Source organism: Lathyrus oleraceus, chromosome 6, assembly GCF_024323335.1.
Source record: "Lathyrus oleraceus cultivar Zhongwan6 chromosome 6, CAAS_Psat_ZW6_1.0, whole genome shotgun sequence".
Lineage (NCBI taxonomy): Eukaryota > Viridiplantae > Streptophyta > Magnoliopsida > Fabales > Fabaceae > Lathyrus > Lathyrus oleraceus.
This window is the reverse complement of record NC_066584.1, coordinates 278,870,942-278,893,844: the sequence shown is the minus strand read 5'-3', so window position 1 is coordinate 278,893,844 and position 22,903 is coordinate 278,870,942.

The following is a 22,903-nucleotide window of genomic DNA, read 5'->3' as shown; positions in this document are numbered from 1 at the left end:
ATTACCCCTTTGCCCTTATGTCTATATTGAACACAAGGTATAGACCGTGTCATACTTGTCCAGTTCAATATTGGGCCCATAGACATTTATCCTGTTAGCAGGATGAGCAAATTCCATCTAGGACACTCATGTCCCTCAGCATGCTTCGTGGAGTACCCATCAACTGTCTTTATGGTTATTCAGCTACGGACAATGTTGGATCAACAATAAAGCACTCAACTCTACATCTAGGATCCATAGTGGTTTCAGGTCGAAGAGTGGTATACACTATTATCACCATGAGAATAACTTATGACACTTTGCATAACTTTCTATATAGTATTCTCATAGCGGGTCAATCCGGTATAAATATTACTCCTAATATTCATACCTATGTTTAAGACTTGATAACTCTTTATCCATGATCCATGAGATCTTATCATCAGTCTACAAACATAATAGTCTTAATGCTTTAATGTTATCCCACTTCACACTAAAGCTCGACTACGGATACTTTAAGAATAGTGTCCTTATGTTTAATGTGTTCTCATGATTAAGTCACACTTAATACATTAAACGGACTATCTATTCTAGGGACTTTATTAATCAACCATAATAAAGAAAAATGCCTTTTATTATTAATAAATAATTCGATACAAGTACCAAAAGTATTGGCCTCTAGGGCTTACACCAACAATCTCCCACTAGCACTAGAGCCAATCAGGCATAACCCTTATGCCCATTAATCTAGTATGGCCATCATGCTTCTGCTGCTCAAGAGGCTTTGTTAGTGGGTCAACAATATTGTCAAGTGTAGGTACTTTACATATTTTCACATCTCCTCTATCTATTATCTCTCGAATGAGATGATAACGCCTAAGTATGTGCTTGGATCGTTGGTGAGATCTAGGCTCATTAGCTTGTGCGATAGCACCATTGTTATCACAATAGAGACCAATGGGATCCACAACGCTAGGGACTATGCCAAGTTCTGATCCAAACAGCTTCCTTTGTTGCACTTGAGGCAGCAATATACTCGGCCTCGGTTGTAGACTCAGCAACTGTATCTTGCTTTGAACTTTTCCAGCTCACAGCGCCACCGTTCAAGCAAAACATATAACCAGATTGCGATCTAAAGTCATCCTTATCTGTCTGGAAGCTAGCATCGGTGTAACCAATTACAACCAATTCTTCTTGACCTCCATATATCAAGAATGAGTCCTTAGTCCTTCTCAAGTACTTAAGGATATTCTTGACAGCTACCCAATGGGCATCACCAGGATCAGATTGGTACCTACTCGTTGCACTTAAAGCATACGAGACATCTGGTCGAGTACATAACATGGCATACATGATAGATCCTATTGTAGATGCATATGGAATCTTATTCATGCGTTCCCTTTCTTCCTTAGTTGAAGGGGATTGTGTTTTTGATAGACACAGGCCATGTTGCATAGGTATGAATCCTTTCTTGGAATCATGCATATTAAAGCGTCTCAACACTTTGTCTATGTATGTACTCTGACTTAGGCCAAGCAGTTTTCGTGATCTATCTCTATAGATTCTGATTCCTAATATATAGGCTGCTTCGCCTAGGTCCTTCATAGAAAAGCATTTCCCCAACCAAGTCTTTACTTGTTGCAGGGTAGGGACATCGTTTCCAATGAGTAATATGTCATCTACATATAATACCAGGAAAATGATCATGCTCCCACTAACCTTCTTGTAGACACAAGGCTCATCTTCGTTCTTGATGAATCCATATTGTTTTACCGTTTCATCAAAACGAAGATTCCAGCTTCTGGAAGCTTGCTTCAATCCATAGATTGATCTTTGTAGCTTACATATCTTTTGGGCTTCTTCTGGTATGTCAAATCCTTCAGGCTGTGTCATGTACACATCCTTAAGAAGATTCCCATTAAGGAAAGCAGTTTTGACATCCATCTTCCATATTTCATAATCATGATATACAGCGATAGCAAGTAAAATCCGAACAGATTTAAGCATTGCAACTGGTGAAAAGGTTTCATCATAGTCAACACCATGAATTTGTTTATATCCATTTGCAACCAGTCTTGCCTTATAGGTATGTACCTTACCATCCATGTCAGTCTTCCTTTTGAAGACCCACTTGCATCCTATAGGATTAACTCCTACAGGAGGCTCTACCAAGGTCCAAACTTGGTTTGTGTACATGGAATCTATTTCGGATTTCATGGCTTCTAGCCATTTCTCAGACTCGGGACCAGTTATGGCGTCTTGGTAGGTCACAGGCTCATCTTGATCCATGAGTAATACATCATCTTGATCTGTTATAAGATATCCATATCTCTCAGGTAGGTGACGTATCCTGCTTGACCTACGTTGGTCTTGTTCTACTTGAGCAGGTTGCTCTTCCACAACCACTTGTGTTTCCTGCTCTAATTCCTCCATAGGTGTATCGATGCTTTGTGATTCTTGAATTTCTTCAAGCTCTACTTTCCTCCCACTGGTTCCTTTGGAAATAAAATCCTTTTCTAGGAAAACTCCAGTTCGAGCGACAAACACTTTGCCCTCAGAAGGATTGTAGAAGTAATATCCTCTTGTTTCTTTAGGATACCCCACAAATAAGCATCTGTCAGATTTGGGCTCAAGCTTAGTTGAAATTTGTCGTTTCACATAAACTTCGCAACCCCAAATCTTCATGTAAGACATATGTGGTCTCTTACCACTCCATATCTCATATGGTGTCTTATCAACCTTTTTGGATGGAACACGGTTAAGTGTGTAAGCTGCTGTCAATAGCGCATGTCCCCAAAAGGAGTTTGGAAGATCGGCGTGACTCATCATGGATCGGACCATGTCCAACAAGGTTCGATTTCTTCTCTCAGACACACCATTCCTTTGGGGTGTTCAAGGAGGAGTGAGTTGGGATAGGATCCCACACTCTTTCAGATGGTCATCAAACTCTAGGCTTAAATATTCACCACCTCGATCTGATCGAAGAGCTTTAATATTCTTACCTAGTTGGTTTTGTACTTCATTCTTGAATTCTTTGAACTTTTCAAAGGACTCTGATTTGTGTTTCATTAAATACACATAACCATATCTACTGAAATCATCAGTGAATGTGATGAAGTACTGAAAACCTCCTCTGGCTATTATGTTCAGAGGACCACATACATCAGTATGTATGAGGGCCAAAAGATCATTAGCTCTTTCACCTTTTCCTGTGAATGGAGACTTTGTCATCTTTCCAATTAAACAAGATCTGCATGTCTCATATGATTCATAATCAAAAGAGTCCAACAATCCATCTTTCTGGAGTTTGGAAATGCGTTTCTCATTTATGTGGCCTAATCGACAATGCCAAAGGTAAGTCGGATTTAACTCATTAGGTTTCATCCTTTTAGTATTAATGTTATAAACTGGCATCTCAAGATCAAGGACATATAATCCATTGTTCATTTGAGCAGTAGCATAGAATATATCATTCAAATAAATTGAACAACAATTGTTCTTTATTATGAATGAAAAATCGAACTTGTCCAAACAAGAAACAGAAATAATATTCCGGCTAATTGCTGGTACATAATAACAGTTCTCTAACTGAACTATTAAACCACTAGGTAAAGTCAATTCATAAGTTCCTACGGCTAAGGCAGCAACCTTTGCTCCATTACCAACTCGTAGGTCGACTTCACCTTTTGCCAATTTTCTACTCCTTTTTAGTTCTTGCACATTTGTACAAATGTGAGAACCGCATCCAGTATCTAATACCCATGATTCAGAAGTAGATAAATTAATTTCAATAACAAAAATACCTGAAGTTGGAGTCTCTACTCCATTCTTCCTATCTTCCAGGTACTTTGGGCAGTTCCTCTTCCAGTGTGCGGTCTTACCGTAATGGAAGCAGGTGCCTTCCTTTTCTATGCCTCCACTAGGCTTTAAAGCAGCACTAGTGGGTTTGGGTTTGGCAACTTCCTTGCCTTTCCCTTTATCATGTTTGAGGACAATCTTCAGGTTTCGGTACCAATCCAGGAAATTTGTCCCAGACAATTTTTCCTTGTCAAGGTTTGATCGCAATATGTTGTTAGAGGTGTTTGTTGTCATGGTAATCTACATAAGGATTAATGAAAATATAAGTATCATTGACATATTTAATTAGGCCTTTAATTAAATATGCTCCCACTATTTTACTCAAAACAAATGACCCTCATCATTTGATTCGAAAAATCCCGTTGGAAGATTTTCTAGTGGGTCGAGATCCATATTTCACTTCGTTCTAAGTCCGCGTAGGCGGATTACACAAAACTAGGTTATTTAGGTAGGAACTCCTTCCAATTGTATCTCATACAATTCTCGAAAATTTCAGTTGGGTGAATAACTCCTTATTCCAATCCATCATATGGATCATTCCCAACTCTTGCTTCTAAACATATATATAATCTTATTATAATTTGTTTAGTTAAGTTTGACCCATTGTTTTAACAGTTGGATATTACAATTATCCCATCGCACCTTACTAATATATAGATCATGCACCTCGCGTAGGCGAAACCTACATTATCCATTACTAGTCTTGATGAGTGTTAAAACTTGGAAAGCATAAACTTAATATTTAATTTGAGGGAATTTCAATTTTCTGATCTCACCGGCTTGTTTATCATATAAACCGTCTCTCACATGCATCAACATACATTCACATGCATCAACATACATACATAATGAAACAGTTATGGCCCTTAGCGCAATTGTTCTCCCAAGCCAATGAGAGAACCTAAGCTAACCTACAACGATCTAAGCTTCTCCAAGCAAGATCTTCAAGATTGTCTTCCTTTGGCACTGACTTCTTTGCTTTCTTCATATCATTACATTACAAAAGAAACTCGTTTTACATACGAGGGAGTGAGATGAGAAAAGAAGTTACATTTGGGAGATAAAGAGAGAGGCACGACACGCAGGTCGTATTTTAAAATCCAAAAGAAAATAAAGGAAGACTAAGGCCATAACCGATCACCACAAGACAATAATAAACACTTTATTATTATTATTATTATTAATTCCTTTAATAAATTAAAATCAAATTAAATCTCGACGACCGATCACCACATTTTAATGAACAATTCATTTAAAATCGATGTCGCTTTTCGTATCAACACTTGATACTTTTAAAGCACTGAGTTAGCCGAACGGGTGAAAATTTCCTTGCGTTAACCAGTTAACCATATGCATTAACCGGTTAACACTGTTTGAAATCTGAAAAAAATTGTTTTTTGCCTTGCGTTAACCGGTTAACCAAATGCGTTAACCGGTTAACACTGTTTGAAAATGTCTTGGAAAACTGTTTTCCGCCTTGTGTTAACCGGTTAACCAAATGCGTTAACCGGTTAACACTGTTGAAAAAACTCAAAAAAATTATTTCGTATTTCGTTAACCGGTTAACCATACGCGTTAACCGGTTAACACTGTTCCAAAAAGTGTTTAGAAAGCACAACTCTTGTGCATTCAAATCCCAATCGCATAACTCTCTGACAACACAACCCTTGTGTCGTCACTAACCCTGATGCACCAATTTCAGACCGTCAAACACATCTCGATTGTTAACTCAGTATGATTGATCAACACGTCATTGCTTCACCATACTGATGTCGGATCACGAAGCAAATGACCATTGATCGCTCAAAGGAAAACAATCATTGAGTGTTTGAATGAACGAAACGAGAACACTATATCATATATAATGTATTTAGCATCAGGATTACATATATCACATATATGTAACGTGATCGATCTCAATTTAATCTTTGATTCATTCTATCTTTAATCATATTAATACAGAACAAAAACAATTATCAGATTCATGGTTTCGTAAGTGGCTCTGATACCACTGAAGGAGAATTGCCATTCAAGGCGCAGCGGAATTTAAAAATTTCTCCATTTAGTGATCCTTACGAATGGGCATGATCAGTGATAGAATCGTTACCTCTTGTGACCATTCAAACCTTTGGTGCAGATCTCTGATAATGATCAAAACCTTTGATACAGATCCACGGAGTGATCACGAACGTTGAACGATGACAACGTCTCTACTCAGTCCACACGAACGGATTCCTTCAATCGCAGTGCTAGCTGTTATGAATGAAGGCTTTGATTGAGAGAGAGAGGGAAACGAAATTCCAAGTCTCTACTTGAATTTCAGTCTGAGTGGAGTGACAATGCTTCTACCCAAGGGGTTCTATTTATAGAACCACTTGTGTGGGCTTCAAGCTAAAAAGACCACTTAAGTGTATTTTGGCCCATATCTCATAATATGCCAAAATCACTTAAGTATTTGGTACCTTACCATATTTCGTCTCCCACTAAAGTGCACTGCACCTTACGGTGTTCCTTAGTTACTCTATTTCTCATCAATCCGTCCTTTGTGTGTGACTCTGTAGGTTTTCGCGACGTTGGCAATAATATTAAATCACGCATTTAACATATAAACAGTGAGCGGTATCTAGCAACACATCACTGCTACCCAAGTCACGAAAATGTCATGTGATCTGACAAAACCTCCTGTGATAATAATTATGTGTATAATTACCCCTTTGCCCTTATGTCTATATTGAACACAAGGTATAGACCGTGTCATCCTTGTCCAGTTCAATATTGGGCCCATAGACATTTATCCTGTTACGCAGGATGAGCAAATTCCATCTAGGACACTCATGTCCCTCAGCATGCTTCGTGGAGTACCCATCAACTGTCTTTATGGTTATCCAGCTACGGACAATGTTGGATCAGCAATAAAGTACTCAACTCTACATCTAGGATCCATAGTGGTTTCAGGTCGAAGAGTGGTATACACTATTATCACCATGAGAATAACTTATGACACTTTGCATAACTTTCTATATAGTATTCTCATAGCGGGTCAATCCGGTATAAATATTACTCCTAATATTCATACCTATGTTTAAGACTTGATAACTCTTTATCCATGATCCATGAGATGTGATCATCAGTCTACAAACATAATAGTCTTAATGCTTTAATGTTATCCCACTTCACACTAAAGCTCGACTACGGATACTTTAAGAATAGTGTCCTTATGTTTAATGTGTTCTCATGATTAAGTCACACTTAATACATTAAACGGACTATCTATTCTAGGGACTTTATTAATCAACCATAATAAAGAAAAATTCCTTTTATTATTAATAAATAATTCGATACAAGTACCAAAAGTATTGGCCTCTAGGGCTTACACCAACACAAAACACACCACAAAATCAACAAACAAGAAAGGGGTGAGAATATACTTACATATAGTAACAGTGTGATTTCAGCAACAGAATGACATTAAAGAAACATAACAATCATACATAAATGATATATAAATATATCTATCAATTACAATCACAAACACACATTACAGCAAAATGCAATGCTATGATCCACCAACTCCATCACCTATATGCATGTGGTACCAAAAATATATTGTGAAATCAGAGGAATGTTACTGATTTTATTCCACTAGTCTCTGGTCCTTCCCACCTAGACCAACGATCCCCACCAATGGATCTAAGGCTCGCCCCTGGTCTTTTTCACCAAGACCAACGATCCCCACCAATGGATCTGAGGCCACCAAAATGGACCGAAGTCCCACTTAAACTCCAAAATACATGAATGCATGGTATATAAATCATGAGTATGCATTTCATGGACAAACATCATAATTCACCAAAATTATATATAATAATACTCATAAACACCAAAATTATCCCAAAGGATATCATCAAAATAGGTTCCATTCACGAACCACAAGTTATCCAATAAGGACCACCCAAATTCAAATCACCTAAAATTTTGTTTATTAAACAATATATTCACTTTTCTTACACCCAAAATTATTTAGTTAATTATATTCCTAAAAGTGAGTTAAATATACTAATATTTTATAAAAGGTATATTTAATTAGTTTAGGACTATTTTATCACAATTTCAACTAAGAACAAATATTTTGTTAGTTTTAATTTTATTTATAAAAAAATTTATTATTCACCAGAAAGATTAAACAAAATTTGAAATTTATTATAATCAAAAGGTTAATTCTTATGGCATTGCCAAATATCTTTAAATACATAAAACAAATAAATTCTAATGAGTCTTATGAGTTTTTAATCATAAACAAAATAAATGAATAAAACAAATAAAACATAAATTGTTAAAATTTTAGAAATTAGTAAAATGCTGTTTTTGAAAATTGAACGAGCTTAAACGGCTTAAAATGAATACTCACTGCTCTGCAGTGAGTTTGATTTCTGGACGATTCCCTTTTATAAAATATATAATATGAGGTATTCTGACATCGGACGCCAAACTTGCACAAAATTCTGTTGAACCGCTGTGAAGCGCGATTTCTCCTTCGATATGTGCAACCCGTCCTCATACCTCAGATTTTCCAATAACAATAACATGGCATTGATGAGAGGATAAGAGAATCCTCATCATTCTGCTGCCTAAAACCCACCATATAGTAAACAATCTCTCTCTCTCTCTCTTACCTTATCGGCTGAGCTTTCAAGATCTTGATGTTCCTCCCTCTCCAAATCGTCGTCTCAGGATCGCTTCCAAAATGGTCTCCCCAGACTCAGATGCGCCGTTTAGCGATATGCGTCAAACCTTGATTTTTTTTCTAACTCCCTTACGATAGGATATATATTATGTTTAATCCAATTAAAGATTAATTCTCAAATATTTAATCCCAAACGAAATATTTATTTAATTGATAAATAAAATAAAATAAATCTTAAATTAAATAATTATTCAATTAAGCGTCACACCTTTAATATTTAAATAAAATATTTATTTGATTTTAAAAAGAAAATATATTTTTAACATAAGTGTCACCCTATATTTAAATAATTAAATAATTATTACAGTAAACCTCAAATAATTATTATCATTATTTTAAATAATTAAATAAAATATACCGCTCTTAACCAAATATTTTAATAACTATTAAATTATTAAAATACCCTCAAATACTCTAAAACTTCATAAAACACCTAAAAACACACCAACATCACATAAATAAATTATCAAATAATTCATAAAATACTATAATTAAATAAAAACAATTAAATAAATTAGGATCGTTACACTTACCATCAACACCTCTTTGTTTACCTTCATCAGCTTGAGCACTATATGGCTTCCCACGGTTCATATTCTACTTTCCTTTTCTCTCGCTCAGCCCCTTGTAGTGATCATACCTAGCCTTACTACCATCCTCATAAATTCTACAGTTATTCACCAACTCTAGAAACCTCTTGATCAGTTGGTATCCAATCTCTTGCTTAATTTCAGGATGCAAATCATTCTCGAATTTGATACACTTCGAGAACTCAACAGTCACCTCACTGTAATAAGAGTAGAACTTAGCAAGTTCTATAAATATGGAAGCATGCCCAGTAACTGACAAGTTACCCTGCTTTAGCTCCATAAACTCAATCTCATTCTTCCCACGAACATCCTCAGGAAAGTACTTTCTCATAAATTCCCTACAGAACACAACCCAAGTTACAACTTCAACTGTAACACCCAATACCTGACGAGTGTTGATCCATTAGTCATCGACCTCCTCAGCTAACATATGCATACCGAACCGCACCTTCTGTGCTTCAGAGTAATCCATCACTCTGAAAATCCTCTCAATCTCTCTGAGCCATGTCTACGCTCCATCAGAATCGTACCTACCCTTGAAAGTAGACGGATTATTCCTCTAGAACTTCCGCAAATGTCGGAACTTGTCGTTCCCACCAGCATTAGGCTGACTCTGCACAGCCTGAGCAACAACCTGCAAAGCAGCAACAATAGCAGTGTCGTTTCTTCCAGACGCTTTCTGTTTCATACCACCACCAACAACAACAATGGTTAAAGATACAACATCGACATTATTCAACTAGCACACCACACTGACTCAACAACTTGGCCGGACAGGCCGACTTGCTCTGTTACCACTATGTAACACCCTAAATTTCTCCCAAATAAATTTAAAATGTTTATCATAGTAAAACAACTTAACATGCAATTTATTATGCTACACTACAGCATACAATCAACCTGCTCAATCGAAAAGACATGTAACACTTGACAGTTATAAAAATAGTACTAATGACCACATGTAAGAATGTTAACTTTTTTTAAATAGCAGCGGAACAACAATAACCAACAGTTAACTCAACATATCCAACATCAACATAACATATCATTATCATAAATAATTAAAACAAATTGAAAGATACAGCGTTCCCAATTCCCCGGTGTTACACATCAGAGCAGACGCCGACATAAAAATAAAACAAAAGACTTCATCTTCCACTCACATCTAAGCTCCTACTCCAGATTATCTGCATGTTACCCACGTGGATACAACATTCAAGCAGAAGATGTGAGATATCATAATTATATAAAAGAAAGCATGATAATAAGTAAGCATAAGATTATCACATTCACATCACCCATTCCACAATACAATTCCACATAATTCACACAACAACTATCCACAAATAATAGAAACATAACAACTATCCCACATAATAACAACATAATCAACCATCCAACATAGTAACAAACGCAACCAATGTATAATACAATAAGACTCAACAACTCGACTCAATTGATGTGGTACCAATACGTGAATACTCAGATTCGCCATTTCGATCCTCACCTCCTAGGATCAAAGTCATCAATTTGTTACCATCACCTTTGATAACATCTCACTGATTCCATCACCTTCAAAATTAGCTACCGACCCAATCCATACAATGGGATTTGAGGCTCACCAACGACTCACCATTTGTCTAATAACGTGAATGCATGTAACATGCAATACATGCAACAACAACATCATGCACAATGACCCACCTCTATAGTCAATGTACACCGCCAATACTGGCCATCATGCATCAAACACATGTTATATAGCTCAACAACATCAACATACAACATAACAAGCAACAACAATGCATTTAAGGTTATGTCACACCACCACATAAACATTTCAATGTCTATCAACATTATTATACAGAAAAATATTGATTTTTAGGTACTTAAACCAATTTTTAGTGATAGCAAACACTCTCATCTTTCCGACGCTTCGAACGGCACTCGAATCGGACACTCAAAACAAAAGTTATGAATTTTTAAAGTTTTAAAGAAAATTCTCCCAGTGTAACTGGTTACCCCAAAACCAGTAACCCGTTACACTATATCCAGTAGTGCAACCCACACTGTCACACACATACGATAACCGGTTACCCAAAACTGGTAATCGATTACACCCTCGTTTTCATCCCCTGTGTGGCCTTTGTTACACAGGGTAACCAGTTACTCAAAAATCAATAACCGATTACACCCCTCAAGTTTTGCCCAGAAATGTGTTTTTTAAGCAGTGTAACCGGTTACTCCAATTCTGGTAACCAATTACATTATTGCAGAATCACTTTTCTGTAACTTTTTCAAAATGAAAATCATCTAAAAATCATCCCAAAACCCCAGTTTTTCACAATTTGTTTATACCATATTTTAACCCGAAAATCACTTTTCTAAATCTCAAAACCCTAACTTATTTACACCGAAAACATTACATAACTCAATTCTGACTCTAACCCGAAACAACATCAATTCACACAACATCGACAACAAATAATGCAATCAAATCTCATGATTCTAATAGCAATACTTCATCATTCACACAATTCAACAATTAACAATATCACCATGATCATGAACAGAGAGAAGAAAAACACAAAACTTACATGGCATAATCTATCCACCATCATCATGTTAACCCTTAGATAATCAGAACCTCACTCTTACCTTAGAGCTCCTAGAAATAGATTCTTTGACCTTCAACAATGGTGATTCTCCCTTTGAGCCGTATTCTCTTCTTCTCCCTTTCACAACTTCTTCTCCCTTTCACAACTTCTTCTCCTTTCTCCCAATTGTTACGTTCCCAGAGTTATATCCCTCAATCTTACTTTCTATTTTTACTATAATTCTTATTATTTTATTAGCTTATTATATTATCACTAATTTATTATTAATAATAATAATAGTAATAATAACTCACTCAAATAAAATAATTAAATTAATATTCATCTAGTATTAATTAATTAAATTAAATAATAACTAAATTAGTTTATTAGTTTCACTCACCACACCACCCTTTCTACACTTTTGCTCACGCACCCCCAATACGTTAATTTATATGATTCTAAGGCAACTACCTCATACCAAGGGTAACACAACATATCAAAATACAAATCAACTCAACACAACCACAACTATCACATAATTAAATTATGAAAAATAATTTAAATAAAATCGGGGCATTTTGTTACTTCTATTCCAAGTTAATGCCATAACCAGATTAGTGTTGAATTTATTGTTGTACACCTCCATGTTTCAATATCTTGGCATAAATGGTTTTTCTTAGTTTAGTTGTAATATTCAACATTGTTCACTGGGTTGTAAACACTAATCATATGTTGTGTGATTGAGAAGAAAGTGAGTGTGTTCCCATATTTAGGGTGTCCTTAAATAGAAAAACACTAGGATTAGGAAGAGGCTTTGAACAACATAGAGTTTGTTGGTTTTTGTAAGGCTAAGTGTACTAATTCAAGGTAGTGAATTTCCTTTCTTTGGTAGAGTATCCCCCAGACGTAGGCGTGGTTTCACAGAATTGGGTTACCAATCGCTTGTGTTATTTTACTGTTTTTTGTAATGTTATTATTGTCATATTACTATCATTCTGCTTCAAGAAGTTGGACAAGTTATCCTAATATTTGGTCCAACATCTGTTTTCTGTGGAACATAATTTCAATTGGCATCAGAGCAGACACCCTATTCTATTTGGGTGAGCTCTAGGGAGGATATTTTCTATTTAAATAGACTACACTAAGACAGGTCTATCAATAGACCACCTATTTTGGATGTCCCCAATTATGACTATTGGAAAGTTAAAATGGTTACCTTTCTTAAATCCTTAGACAACAAAACTTGGAAAGTTGTGATTAAAGGTTGGAAATATCATGTAATCACTTCTGAAGATGGTAGTACAAGTTTGAAGCTTGAAGTTGAATGGACTAATGAAGAAAATAATGAAGCTCTTGGAAGCTCTAAAGCTTTGAATGATATTTTTAATGGTGTTGACAAAAACTTGTTTAGATTGATCAACATGTGTATTGAAGTAAAATATACTTGGGAGATTCTTAAGACTACTCATGAAGGCACATTCAAGCTTAGTATGTGAAGGTTACAACTCCTCACTAATGAGAATGAATAGATATGAGTCTATCTCTGATTTCAACATCAGACTTAGACACATTGCCAACAATTTTTTTGCCTTGGGAGAAAAGATGTCAGAAGATAATTTGGTCAGAAAAATCCTTAGATCCTTGCCTCGGAAATTTGACATGAAGGTTATAGTAATCGAAGAAGCTCAAAACTTAATCACCTTAAAGGTATAAGAACTCATTGGTTATCTACAAACATTTGAAGCCGCTCTAAATGGAAGATCTGAAAAAGAAGAACAAAGGTGTTGCATTTGTATCCAACACTTAGGAGAATAAAGATCAAAGTAATAAGGATATTGAAGAAGATTTTTCAGAGGCTATAACTTATGTTAGAAGAAAGTCTAACAACTACTTAACAATACTAGATAGATATTTGAGGGTGAATGTGCAAGACATCATGTCCAACATTGGTTCTTAGAGAAAAAGCTTAGTGTCATACCCCAATTTTTACGGGGCATTTTAAAACTTTTATGCACCCGACTTTACTTTACTGGGCATCATCTGCATAGCATAACATGAATTTCATAACGCATAATGCCTAAAATATCGACTAGAATAAATTTTCAGTTATACATACAGACCGATTGAATCGTTTCTCAAACGTACGTAAAATTAGCGGGAGGAAGTTTAAAAATTATGCTTGCAGAATTCAGTATATTAATCTACGATTCACATAGTTTAACTTAGTGTGCTCGTTTTATTTTTTCGACTTTCTTTGCGGTCGCATTTTGGGCAACTTGAGCCTTTTCAACCAGACATTTTTTTATTGCAAAATTTGATCCAAACATGTCTGTTTTCCAGAAGTTTATTTCACGTTAATCATGGTAACACATTCATTTTAATTTTTCGGGAATTTTCAGGCTTGATTTTTACTTATTTTAATCCCTTTTATTCTTGTCTTTTTGTCAACATAGTCATAAAAGATAAATAGAATTTACCTTGTTTTCATTTTCATTTTATTTTGTTTATTTTAAAATATTTGAATTTTATTTGTTTTAATTTGTTTAACTCATTTCTTATCTTTTGAAATATCAAAGGGTATGTTTTGTCATTTTATTGCATTTTAGAGAAACCATAAATCACACACACACACACACACACACACACACACACACACACACACACACACACACACATATATATATATATATATATATAATATTGTTAAGAGAGGAAACCTGATCCTGAGACATCATTAGCAGCGCCTAAATCAATACATTTCTCATCTCCATTTGAATGGATTTTTCCTTTATCTGCAGAACCACACCCTTAGTCAGATATACACGGCTGAATCACTGAAAAAGAAAGGACACACACACACACATACACACACACACACACACACACACACACACACACACACATATATATATATATATATATATATATATATATATATATATATATATATATATATATATATATATATATATATAATCTTGTTAAGAGAGGATATCTGATCCTGAGACATCATTAGCAGCGCCTAAATCAATACATTTCTCATCTCCATTTGAATGGATTTTTCCTTTTTCTGCAGAACCACACCCTTAGTCAGATATACACGGCTGAATCACTGAAAAAGAAAGGAACTCTTCTCTTGGAAACCTCAACAATACACACCTCACCTTAAACCACCATATTAATCCACATCATGCTTCCATCTCTCACACGTTAATAACAACTTCCACTTCAAAATCCATAAACACCCAACACCCTTATTTCAAATAGCCACCATAAGCTCCTTCTCAAAAACTCACCCCATAATAGAACATGTTATACAATAACATCCCATTGTCCGAGATGGGTATTCCTCACCTTATTATGCTATTGAGTATCATAGCTTTTCATTCTCCGCACCAAATTCCCAAGGGGAAGGCCCGGTGGTGAATACTAAACAACCTCAAGAGGTTGAGATTACTGAAAGATATCGTATGTTGGAAGATAATTTTAAGGCCATAGAGGGGCATGGCGCCTATGGGCTCGACGCGTTCGACCTATGCTTAGTGTCGGACGTGGTTATTCCTAAAAAGTTCAAGATGTTGAATTTCGAGAAGTACCAAGGGATTAGCTGTCTAAAGACTCATTTGATGATGTACTATCAAAAGATGGCCATGTACTCTCACGATGACAAGTTGCTCATCCACTATTTTCAAGACAGTCTCAGTGGGGCATCATTAGAATGCTATATGCAGCTAGAACAAAGTCACGTCCATACTTGGAAAGACTTAGCTAAAGAATTCATAAAACATTATCAATACAACACTGATATGGCTCCGAACCATACTCAATTGCAAGATCTTGCTCAGAAGAACAATGAGTTATTTAAATACTACGCCCAAAGATGGATAGAGTTAGCTGCTCGTGTTAAACCACCAATGTTGGATATGGAGCTAAATGATATGTTTATGGTTACCTTGTAGGGGCCCATACCTCGAAAAGATGATATGCAATGGAATATCAAGTCTCTCTGACCCGGTGATAGTTGGATAGTGCATCAAGAGCATGCTCAGAAGAGGAAAAATCCTAGACGCCTCGAGTATTCAGGTTAGCAGATTGAATCCATTGGTGAATCTTAAGAGGAATACGAGGATGGAATTAACGCAATCTGGGAAATTCCACAATCTCCATATCAGATATCGTTCTCTCCACAAAGTCCATATCCTCCTGCAGATCGAGGACCTTCTCAGTATCAACAACAGACTCCACGACAACAACCTCATTGATGGCAATATGCTCCAATCAGCAAAGTTAACATTCCCGATAAAGGCCAAGAAAACCATAGAGGCATATCGATCCACTAATAATGTTATACAGTTAATTACTTCCATATTTGATCAAAAGTGGAATGATATGGCTGAAGGAACTGAACCTTGTGCTTCCTCTATACTCTCCCGAATTTGACACCAATACCCAATGTGACTTACATGTTGGGGCACAGAGGCACTTAACTGAAGATTATAAGGTTCTAAGAGCAAGGAACAAACTATGCTTGACTCTATGATATTCTCATTTAAGCCTCAAGTCCTTCAAGTTAACAATAATCCTTCACCTGGTCATGCGGGTCCATCTGTCTATGTTATAGAGGAAGTTGTTGAGAATAGGTGTCAAGATGATTATCATATGGGTCTCAATGAGCAGAATGAACCCAACTATGAGGAAGGCTTTCCCAACAGTGAACTAAGCACAAGAGAGCTTCCTCTGTGTTGGCAATCATTTGGATATTTCTATCGTTTCATTTGTATTTTATTTGCATGTTGAACACTTATTTGCTTTTAGGCATTGTTGTTTTCTTTTAATGGTAATGTTAATGAAGTGATCATGCATATTTTTTGAATCAGTCATTTAGTATTCACTCATTTTTATTCATATAAAAAAATATTTCTCCCATTCACTTATCAAACGGTTGTTTTAGTAACGATTGGAGGGAGGATGACAGAAAAAATACCCATAATTGATATCACTATGCTTTCGGGTAAAATTCTGTTGATGATGTACAAGGATTATTTTAAATCCCCAAACACTGGAGAGATAATGAATTATTCCCTAGTTAACCACTTTGAGCCTAGAAGTAGGTGTTTCTTTCGGATCTAAAAACCCTTACGCTTAACCCAGGGCAGGGTAGTGTTTCGTTAATCTAATTATGCATTACAAGATGAAACATCCCATTTGGAGATCAACCACATGATATTCTTCGCACACATCCTAGAGTGTTGAAGGAACCAAGCAAAATCTAGAGGTTATGACGGTTGCTCATCATCAACCATCAACCATCAACAAGGTAGTCACAACCTTCTAACACACAAAAAAAGCTCGGTAAGTCAAACACCCAAAGAGGCGACTTAGGCAAAAAATTAGGGCAATCCCAGTGGACTAAAAGCTTCGAAAAAGCGGTCTAGTAAAAAACTTAGACATAAAAAAGAAAAAATATCAAAGGCAAAAGAGGTCGGTAAATCCTCAGCAAAAACAAAACAAGACTTGGCGACCGCAATATCAAGAATCAAAGGGTCACCGACGTCCATGACAAAAATAAAATAAGGTGACTTCCATATCAAGAAAATCTTGAACTTTCATCTTTACGCCTTCGAACTCTCCTAAGAGATGAACGCGTATGTCGAATTAACTGAATGTAGGACTGGAGAATCATCATGAAGAAGGGGTGGGTTAAAATAAATTTTGAGCCTTATATCCTTTGTTTCATAAACCATGAATCATGCCATGTTACAACCTTTAAAAGACCTAATTGAAGCAAGGTTTATTTTGAAAGCATATTATAGCAAGGATGCGTAAACTGACTCGTATAGATTTCTTAATGACCTGCATTTGTATCATATTCTCGCTGTATCTTTCACAAACTAGCTAAATCAACATTGCGATTAGACTAATGGACCACTCTTCACACACTACCACATCATTCCAATAAATAATTTTTCTCAAAACTTTCATGAATATCGCATTAAAATTACCATTTTTTGAATGAATCAATTTTAACTGCAAGTAAGTACTTGGTATCAAGGAAATTCCAAAAAAAGAAGCAATCAGAGAGGAACTTAATCATTTGTCAGTGCTGGCTCGAATCAAGACCACCTCATAACCCTATGGATTAGGGGCATGGAATCCAATGACTATGGTGACCTAATGGTTGGTCAGTGTCAAACAAATCTCCAAGTATTAATGGATCAAGGAGGAAAGGTCATTTCAAAATACTTAGTCAATCTAGGGAAAGTCTCTCAAAGGCTCAATCAGGGGCAATTCACCTCGAGAGTGAAGTGAAATCAACCACTCCAAGAGTAGGTTAGCCAAATAATGATATTTTTAAAAGATGGGGAAAGTTGTTCAAAGGCTCGATCATGGGAAGGTCATCTCAAGAATACAGTGCAACCTAAATTCCAAAGATCAATTGATCTAAGGTAAACCGTTTCGAGAATCGGATAATCAGGTCTAGGCTACTGTAAGATTCAGACGTTGGGGGAAATTGGTCCAGGCCATGGTACAACATAAACGTTCCCAAAGCTTCTTTTCGAGGAAAATTCCTTCAAACCCCCTGCAGATTGGGGCGAGGAAAGTTGCAAAAGGGCTTATTCTTACTTTCAAGATGGTCAAGTAGATCATGCCAGACACTAGTAACTGTTAAGTTCAAACAAGTGTCAGAATATCACGTTAGCACATCATCATATCTTAACAAAAAGCTCTAGGGAATAGAAAAAGAATGGTCTTCATGTGTGGATCATGTTGTTACACTCATAAAATCATTTGTAATCCATCTTGGCATATCAGGCAGAGAAGTTGAGGTTCTCTCGGGAACAAACACGCAGCCTATCAGCAACGGGTCAAACTTGGGGCACCAAGAGCGTCCATATCTGCTTTCCAATCATCGCATCACCAGAGATAGAGTGCCGAGAAGTTAATCCTACCAAAAAACCCAAAGTCCAATCCATATTGTCAACTACCAAGAAACCAAAGTCCAATCCCCTTTGTCATCATTTTCAAACCTCGGTGTTCATTGTTAACCCACAATCCAACAATATAAAATAAACCAAAATACAATCTTCATTGGTACCCAAATATTCAGTTTTGTTCGACCTTTATGAGCAAATAAAATCAAGCCACTCGTTTGCACCCCTACATGCATCAATCATAAAATTTCATGCATAACTTTTCCGCCGAAATGGGAAGTTTTCATCAAAAACACGCATCACTTCATACATAGCTTTCCAACCGAAACATGAAATTTCAAAAAAAAAATCCCACCGAAACATGAAGTTTCATAAAAAAAATTGTCTACATTCTCACATGCATACATATATTTCCTGCTGAAACGGTAAGTTTCATCAAAGACAAAATTTAGTCATTCATTTTCATTCTCACGTGCTTTAATCATGACCTTTCATTCATCGTGCATAGTATTTTCACTGAGGTGAGGCATTATGTCACTAATTTCTTTTTAAAAAAAAGCATGCATGCATAGCATATTCTTTTTCCATTAACCATTTGATGACGTCACTCCTTAATAAAATTATTTTCCATCAATCCTTTGATTATGAAAAATCCTTTTCCATCAACCCTTTGATGATGACAAATCCTTTTCCGTCAACCCTTTGATGATGTCACTCCATAGTGAAGTCATTTTCATCAACCTTTTGATGATATCACTCCTTAGTGAAGTTTCTTTTCATCAATCCTTTGATGACGTCACTCCTTAGTAAAGTTTTTTCCATCAGCCCTTTGATGATGTCACTCCCTAGTGAAGTCCTTTCCATCAACCCTTTGGTGATGCCACTCCCTAGTAAAATATTTTTTATCAACCCTTTAAGGATATCACTCCTTATTGAAGTTATTTCCATCAATCCCCTAATGATTTCACTCCATAGTGAAGTCCTTTCTATCAATCCTTTGGTTATGTCACTCCCTAGTGAATGCTTTGTCGATATCCCACAATAATTCTTTTCCAACAACCCTTTAATGATTATATTACATAAATAAATCATTTTCCATCAAACCTTTGATGATGACATTCCATAATGTTTCTTTTCCATCAACCCTTTATTGTTTTCACTTGGGATTGGGCTCGAAATCCAAAGGTTTTGTATATGCACCCATTTGTTGATTTCTACATCTCTTATTTTGTATATAATCTATTTTATTGTTTATTTCTACTTTCGCTCTTGTTTCCATTTGATTTATGTGGTATTTTTTACTCTTAGAAGAGATAAGATTTATTATAGAATTGAAATTTTGGAGTTTAAATCCAATTTAGCTTTCGAAAATCGTTTGAATGCATATATTCGGTTGCTCGCCTTCTTATAGAGTGATTTCTATATGAATTCACCTTAAGTTAGCTTAGAGGTAAATTCAATATTTTAAGTTTTGATTTATTTTTTCCATTGTAAATATTGTAAATAGTTTATCGAGTTACTGGATTTCTCACTGCGTTGCAAATTCGACTTTGTAATATCATTTTCGCTCGGTTTCTTATGGAGTGATTCCTACATGAAAATCCACTTTAAGTTAGCTTAGAGATAAATTTAGTACTCTAGATTTCGGTTTATTTACGGTCCATTGACTTTCTCTTGGACCTTCTTACAATGAGCTTCTTGTTGTTTACATTTACTTGTTTGATGAGCTTGTAGTTTAATCGCTTTAATATATCCCCATTCGACAAAATATACTCTTATTCTCATGATGTGAAATAATTTTACCGCTTTCCTTTATTTTGTTCTTATTGCGTTAGTTAATGGTTAAGTCAAGATTAACATAAAATCAACCATCTTTCAAAAAGAACAAAAATAGTGTTCGATACAATGTCGAACAATTTTCTCATTTCAAACCATTGAGCATTTGCATCCAATTTCAATTAACTTCAAATTATTTCATAAATCATTTTCATACTAATGTGAATAAACCTTGATCAACATAGAGTTTTTCTTTTTTCTTATCCAAAGCTTTGAAAATCTTTTCGCAATAAATAACCGATTGAAAAAGGATTGGGGAGGAAGTAATTTTATTCTCTTTTCCTGAATGTTCATGTAATGGTCACACTTAGCCTACCGTTTGAACATTCGTCGGTCGCTTCAAAACACTCTTAAATAAACAAATTAAGTTGATTCTTTCGTGGATGAAAAAGGATTAGGACGGAAGTAATTTTCTCCTCTTTTCTCCAAGTATTCATGTGATGGTCTCACTTAGCCTACCATTCGAATATTTGTTGCCTGTTAAAGAAACGTGACTTTATTCGTCACAAAAATTTCATAATTAATAGATTGAAAAAGATTTGGGCGGAAGCAATTTTCTTCTCCTTTCCCGAATATTCATGTGATGGTCGCACTTAGCATATCGTTTGAATATTCTTCAATCACCAAAAAATATTCAAACACGTCAAACATATCTTTTCTTTCCCCTGTTCATTCAAAAACCATTTCACAAACGAATATTGTTTAGTTTGTTCTACTGTGATACAAACAAGTTCTTAAGCCTCCCCTACGAGCATACAAGCCAAACATTTAACTTCTAGAATGTAACTTAAACATTCGTTCTCTAAAATCAATCAACCAACACTCATTTGCTACCAAGAACTATATAGCTTTGAGTTCCCCATAAAATCTGGAGATACATATGAGTGAGATTCAACATCTCGCCAAACACTATAGAAAAAAACCCAAAAATATCTTTTGTCTTTTCCCGAACTACGAAGCTTTGAGTTCCTCATTGTACCTGAGGATGTGTAGGAGCAAGACTCGCAAACTTGTTAAACACCCCAATAAAAACATTTTTGCGACCCCTTTTGTTTTTCTTTTACACTCTTAATCACTCGAAGAAAACAATTAACGATAGATAACAATCAATTGCAAGTTTAACTAAAAGGTTCTCGTTGAGTACAATGGACGTGAGGGGTGCTCATACCTTCCCCTTGCGTAATCGACTCCCGAACCGGAATTTGATTGCGACGATCATTTTCTTTTTATCTTAATGGTTTTATCGATATTTTTCCTTTTCTCTTTTGGATTAAATAAAGTTCGATGGCGACTCTGTTCGAATCATTTTTCTGCGAGTTCGCGAACGCCTTCGTGAAGGATCGTATTTTTCGAGATACGACACTTAAAGAAGACAAAAGCAATGGAGTTAGATGTTTTGAATGTGAAAGATTTGGTCACATTAAAACTGAATGTCTTCTTTACTAAAGAATCATAAAAAGGGGTTGACACTAACTTGGTCTGAATTTTATGATAGTGAAGGAGAAACTACCAACAAAATAACAACTTTCATTGGAAAGTATGAGTCTAAGGACGAATCTAGTGATGAAGACATATCTGAAGAAGAGCTAGTTGAAACCTTCATACCAAGTGGAAAGAATCTTGCACTACAGTTGAGAGTCAAAAGAAAACCATAAGTTTACTTAATGAAGAAAAGGAAGAGCTTGATCACCCAACGATTAGAATCTTAAGCCAATCAATTGAGACACTATTGATTTGATTTTGAATGTACATGATCCCAACTGATTTCTTGTCATTTTTACACATTCAAACTCGTCACAAGCCACACTGTAATTAGGTAACACTCCTTCACTCTTTTACATCTTATACATTTTCTCTATTCTTGCTTTCTTGTGAGAACTCTTTTCTTTCTCGCCATAAGTGTCATCATGGTCTCGTAAAAAAGCCACAAATATGGAGATACCCCAAAAATGTTTTCACTGCTGGTCTAATAGAAAGAAATCAAGAGAAGAAGGTGATAATCCTCGGAAAAAAGGTGATCCAACCATTATACATGGAGGAAAGCTTCCTGAAAAAGCTATAAATTGTACTCTAGCGAACCATGTAGGGATGGGAAACCAAATTGCAAAAAAAAAAAGTGTTGACGAGCACGACACTCAAATTTCAAATTTTGAATTAAGCGAATAAACTCGACCACTAACATGGTAACAAACTGCAACAAACAATCACGGCCATTTCTAGTTAAACAAGCTAAGACACCAAAACTGAAGATGAAGAAGAAATTATCAACCAATCTAAGTTAGGTGCCCTAACAACTTGAAAAAACAACACGAATCGATGAACGACTCAGCGAGCACGGTAACAAATTCAGACTAAACAAAACCTAAT